Source organism: Thunnus albacares, chromosome 5 (genome assembly GCF_914725855.1).
Source record: "Thunnus albacares chromosome 5, fThuAlb1.1, whole genome shotgun sequence".
Classification (NCBI taxonomy): Eukaryota; Metazoa; Chordata; class Actinopteri; order Scombriformes; family Scombridae; genus Thunnus; species Thunnus albacares.
Window position 1 is genome coordinate 27,960,324 of NC_058110.1, and position 6,200 is coordinate 27,966,523.

A 6,200-nucleotide genomic window follows, 5' to 3' on the forward strand; every position below is an offset into this window, starting at 1 on the left:
TACTCACTATCCATCATCATGTTCACATATATATATATATATATATATATATGTATATTTAATTTGTTTTCTGTCGCCATCCACTGTATGTGACAGTGTGACTAGTTTGTTTCCCATCCTTTCACACCCGTCTTTCATCACAACATCAAGTCTCATGTGAATTCCTACTCTGCGCCGTCCCCTTCCACACCCTACAAGGCAAATATTCCCTCAAGGCCGTTCAACGGTGCTGTAAAACAGTCCTGTTGTCACACATTGCCAGAACCGTAAAAGCCAGCACAACAAGCACATACCATTGACATAAATACATATGAGACGAACCAAATGCTGCACGGTGCAAATTTGAAAGGTATTAATCCCTGTTGATATGAGCATTAATGTATGTATAGTATATACTTGGACATACATTCCTGTCATTTGCAACCTATCTGAATCCTGAGCTGAGATCATCTTATTTTGTACGTGTTTAGCTTAAGGGACAACCAACAGACTCCACCCGTGTGAGAGTATTAAGTTCATTTCTCTTTTAATTGTCAGCTCTACATTTACTCATTCCTCCGGTTCTCCATACAGTCAAACTTAAAGGGTTGGCTCATCAAAATACATTAAAAAAAATCCACATTTTCTTATTGTATCTAGCCATGCAGATAGTCTCATTTGCCCAGGTTTTCAGATAGCCACCGCTGAGTTTCTCTGGCACTGCCCCAGTACAATGAAGATAAATGGATTTTAATATATGCTTCTCACAGAATTGAAAATAATCAGCAGCAACATCTCTTTCTCTCAATAATCCAGAGGCGTGGTTGTGAACATTTTTCATTGCAACTATTTTCTAACAAAGAAATAGTCCCTATGAAAACTGTTGACAGTGCAGTGTGTGGATTATCCAGAGTAAAGCAGGCATTGTTTCCTTTTTTAAAATATGTTTTTTTATTGCTTTGTGCACCACAAACAAAATTCCATTCGTCTCCATTGTACTGGGCTTTGTGGAAGATATTTCAGGGGTGCATACAAAACCTATATTTCCAAATATCACTAGAATTAAGTAAAAAAAAAATACATTTTATTTGAAAAATGGATGAACCAACCCTTTAAATAAATCTTCTCTTCTACAGTTTTTCTTCAACGTCATACAAGTCCCACAGCTCTAGCCTACTCCCCTCCCATCCTTCATCCGATCCAGCTCTTAGTCGCTCCACCCCTCTACTCCTCCATCCAGCCAAGTGTAGTGTATGTGCAGTGGAATCTGGGATTATGAACAAAACTCAGCTGGTTGTTTTTATTGTGGGGTGGCTCCCCCCTCAGCATAGTTACAGCTGCCAAATACGTCATGTTTTCCCTTTCCATGCCAAAGCACACCCCTTCTACTCACTGATGGTAAGATAATGTTGGGCGGGAATGGAAGGGTGGGAGTTAAAGGACAGCACTTAAGAGACGGGACCCTGAGGTCAGGAGGTGTGGTCGGTGTGATGAGCCAGTGATGAAAAATTAAAAGATGAAAAACTTTCTGGTTCATGAAAAGGTTACAAAAACGCAAGAAAGGTATTAGCAAAGTCTGCTGATCCTGCATGATAAATTATTTGAAACATTAGGTCACAGTATTAAGTGGAAAACTGCAACACAGATAGACAGGCAACACATGAATCTTTTCCCGCAAACCCTTTAACTGTCAGTTACCTCCCACCATCAAAGAAGGGTTAAAGACGGGTTAATCCTCCTGTCAGTGCCCCTGAACCAAGGCACTGGCAAAAGAACTGGAGAAAGTCCCCGGGCGCTGCACTGCTGCTGCTCACTACTCCTATAGCGTGTGTGTATTGGATGGGTCAAATGCAGAGGATCAATTTCCCTTCGGGGATCAATAAAGTACTTCTTCTATTTTCTGCAAGAACAGGAAACCCATGCAAACAGGGAGAACATGCAAACCCCACAGAGAAAGGACCTGGGACAGCCGGGGTTCAAAGTCAGGACATTCTAACAACCGAGCCACTGTACTGCACAGAAACACAATGCAGTATGAACCATCGTGTATGGTGTTCATTCTGAAGAAAAGCGAAACTGTGAATAAGACAACATGAATTCTCTGAAGCTTAGGCAATAACAGAATAACTCTTCTATTGGCTCTGTTTTTGGTCTCCTGCCATCCCTGAGTGAAATACTTGGCTCTTCATAGCTGCTAAATGCTCCACTATTTTCACCAGCTAGTTGATAACTTTATCTATCATTTGGTGCTGGGTAGGTGGTGTGCAGTGGGGGGTTTTTAGAGCTTTTTTTTTTTTTCTGAAAATAGCTGCCTGCTGGAACCGATGTTGACGAGAGCAGCGAAAGTGAACAAAACAGTAAAGTTGTGGGCAATAAAACCAAAACAAAGAGCTGAAAGATGCTGTGAAGCTCCCTCAAGCTGAGGGAAACTGCAGAGTCTGGTAATAATTCTTTAAGGGTCACTATGAGCAACCCTCATCCATGCCATATAAAAATATTGATGATAGATTTTGATAAATATGTGTAAAAAGTAAACAAAATCAAATTGGATGAAAATTCAGGAAATAAGATCATTTATAAGATAAGATAAATAATATCTCAACGAGCAACTGGAAAGCTGCATGCTCAAGTCTAAACTTGGGAGAGGAAGTTTACCACACAAACCCTGTACTGTGAATTCACTGTTACTGTGGAGGAGAGTAAACAAAACAGCTTTCCAAATTGCACCGGACAATTTAATCTCACCGAGTAATCTCAACAACAAAAGAAATGACCCGGCCTGATTTAACACAGGCACAATCACACAATGTATCAAAGCAGTAGGGTTGGACAGGGGAAAAATATCTGAATAAGTACACAAGCTTCCTAGAGCTGTGATCAAAACAGATCACATGCTGACCGTAAATAAGGCATAATTAACCCTAACTTGGAATCAATTAACACAACTCCATACGCAGTGTTTTATGTGTTTCAAAGACCAAAGAGGAGAGTTTCAAGTCTCAGAAATGTACTCTACTTGAACTTGATGATATGAAATATGTTTTTGACACATTGGCAGCGGTGAAAGGGCTTTTTTTTTCCTCTCTCATGCAACACCCTCAAATGCACACAACAGTATGCATCCACCCACACTGACATAGACATTCTCTCAAAACCCCAAGTGCATGACGACTGAGAGAGAGAGAGAGAGAGAAATATACTTCCACATAGTTTGACGAAAAAAAAAACATGCATGATGGGAAATGTGCTATGCAGTTTCAAAGCTGGGATCCACATTAAGGGAGGGGTCCACTGTAAGACAAATATGGGGCCCCACTGACTAATGTGCACACATAAGGGAGTGACCAGACACATCCTACAAGTTAGCGTCCCATCAGACAACCATGTCAAAGGCCAGTTAGTTTTTAATTGTTATGTGCATTGACATTTTACACTTTCAGTCCTGATTAAAAAAAAAGTCACAACCCTGTTTGTTTAGTGTTAATTAAGTACGGGTTCATGTGTGGTGTGGTATGAGGTTATATTTTATGCGGCCAATTTTTAAATCTCCTGTGGTATTACTGTGGGATTTTCTGATGATTCATTTCACTTTGTTGTTTCTTCCTGGAATTTATATAATTGCTACAATCATTGTTAAAAATGAGGGGACTGCACTGCATCACAGAAATAATGAATATACTAATGAACCAACTATGAAAATCTTAAATGTAATATTTTGTCACCATAGACACCTAAACAACAAATAACAACAGACACTTAAATTGATTTCCCGTCTGTTTCCTGCACATTGCTCCATGCTGTCGTTGTCTATTCCCAACATCTGCTGAAGGAAACAATCTGGAAGGCATTGGCTCTTTTTTCCAGTGATGCAACTGTCCACAGAAAAAAAATACATCACACCCTGTAGTAAACTACACTATAAGTCCACGCAATTGATCTCGCACCAATAATTATTTACTAAAACTGACTTCAGTGCATTTTATAAGCCTAATTTATCAGGCGAATAAAGAGATGTGATAGTGGCTTAAACATTCTTTTTAACTGAAACTTAAAACTTAAATGTTCATTTAAAAGTTAATTTAAAATGTACACACTTTGAAATAAGCATATAAACAACATTCTACAAGTGATTTACATCAACCCATACTTACATAATCCAAACTAGATATTAGATAGAGTGAAGCAGATAGAGGAAACTGAGATTTCAATGTGATATTGTTGTGTTAGGATGCCCCCTGCTGTGGTGTTAGGGGCAAACTGGGGGTAAACTGGAAACATGTAAGTCACAGTGAAAAGAAACAAATAATAAACAAAGTGAAGGCAAATAATTTGTATAATGTTAGAAATGTGATAAACATGGCCCAACCAAAGTTTTAACATCAGCTATGTGGGATGTTGAATCTATTCCACAGAATGTTTTTTTTCTCATGCACATTGTGTCCAGTAATAATAAAGCTGCTTGATAAATGTGTTGAAGCGATAATCATCGCTGCTTATCCTACGCTGGAAAAGTATTTCAAAATAGAATATGTCTCATTACTCTCACAGGAGGAAAAGCACAGATGTAAATTTAAAGAAATAAATGATGGTTGAATTCCAATTAGCTGCTTTGTTTTCAGGTTGCTGGTATTGTGCGTGTTTGTTTACCGTCACACTGTCATGGCTTATTGGGACATTTAATATAGCCATTGGTAATGTTGTTAGTAACAATAACAATAATATAATAAGTCAATATATCAACATACCTTTCTTAATGACCTCTCTAGGTTAAAGGTCAACACTATACTGGTAAGAACTTCCTGCAGGATAGGCCACAACACATAATGGTTAATGGTTCTAAATCCGACAATAGTTTTAAAAACAGGGATCCCACAAGGCTCTGTTACATCCCCAGTTTTTTTTTTCCAATCAACCAACATGTAACACTGTTAAATTAACACCATTACATATAAGTACGCAGGTGCCGTAGCCTTGGTGGCTCACCAGAATGATAAGCATTTCCTGTTGGCCTACCACAACTATATGGACACTATCAACATCACTGATAACAGCTCTTTGGAGATTAACTCTTCAACACAAAGGTGTGTTGCCGTCTGAGTCCTGTCAACATCACATCCTGGTGTCAAATTTATCTCTATTAAAGGACAGATTCACAGTCTTAAAACAATAGTCAGGTCCCCAAATGAACACTGAAAAAAAGGTTTTTCTTGCCAAAATCATTCAGAAACACTGTCCGAGGAAACACAAAGAGTGAATTTTATACGGTGGAAAATCCACTTGATATGATAACTCAGAGTCTCATATAAGCTTCAGAAAAAAACTTTTAAACTAATTTTTGCATAAAATGACTGAGTGGACACACTGTGGATTTTGGCCCCCACCATCAACCATGAAGATCATCAACCATGCAGGCATCAACTAGTTCCCAGATCTCCAGTCAGTAAAACAACCTTATCACACATTCCCTTCAAGAGTAATATGAACTTCCCTTGCCAGGACAAACATATTTAAACAAGAACGAATGAATTAATTCTAACTTCCATTAACATGATAAACAAGCAGTGAAGATTTACATGCACCACGGAATTTCCTGTGAATATATATAGCTTACATATACATCTACAATACATTCAATGCTCTATCTAAAAGTGCTACATCAGGTGTGTAGGCAGGTGTTTTGGAGGAAAACACAAAGGGGAAGGGTTTTTTTTTTTTTTGGGAAGTCCAACTGCTACAGCGAGTTTCCCCATCAACATGGTACTCTCCCAGAATTCACTTAACCGTTAATGGGGACAGATTTAAACCACTGCAACTGCTGCAGTCTTTCAGTTGATCCTCCAGTCGACTGAAAGGTGAAAATAGAGGAGCAGGACAGTGAGCTTATGATCGTGTAATTACAATTATAAAGGTCACACGTTCACTAGATTGCATCCCATATTATGCAAATTCGTCAATAAAAACCCTTGTCCCTTTATAAATTAAAGGTTACTGTGGACTGAAACGAGTTTCATACCACTGCACCCTCGTTGGCTCCTTAAAAGAGGTCAGGAGAGGTGTACAAACGAAGCTAGAGTGAAACCGGAGGTTCGTCAGAGTGACGACTCTCTCCTTGGCTGTACCACTCCCGTTTTGCGCCTGTTTGTAAACATGCGTCAGAAGCACGTGATCCTGTCGATGCGTTTTCAGCGACGTCCAATGAGAAAACGGGGGTGTGTGCGGTG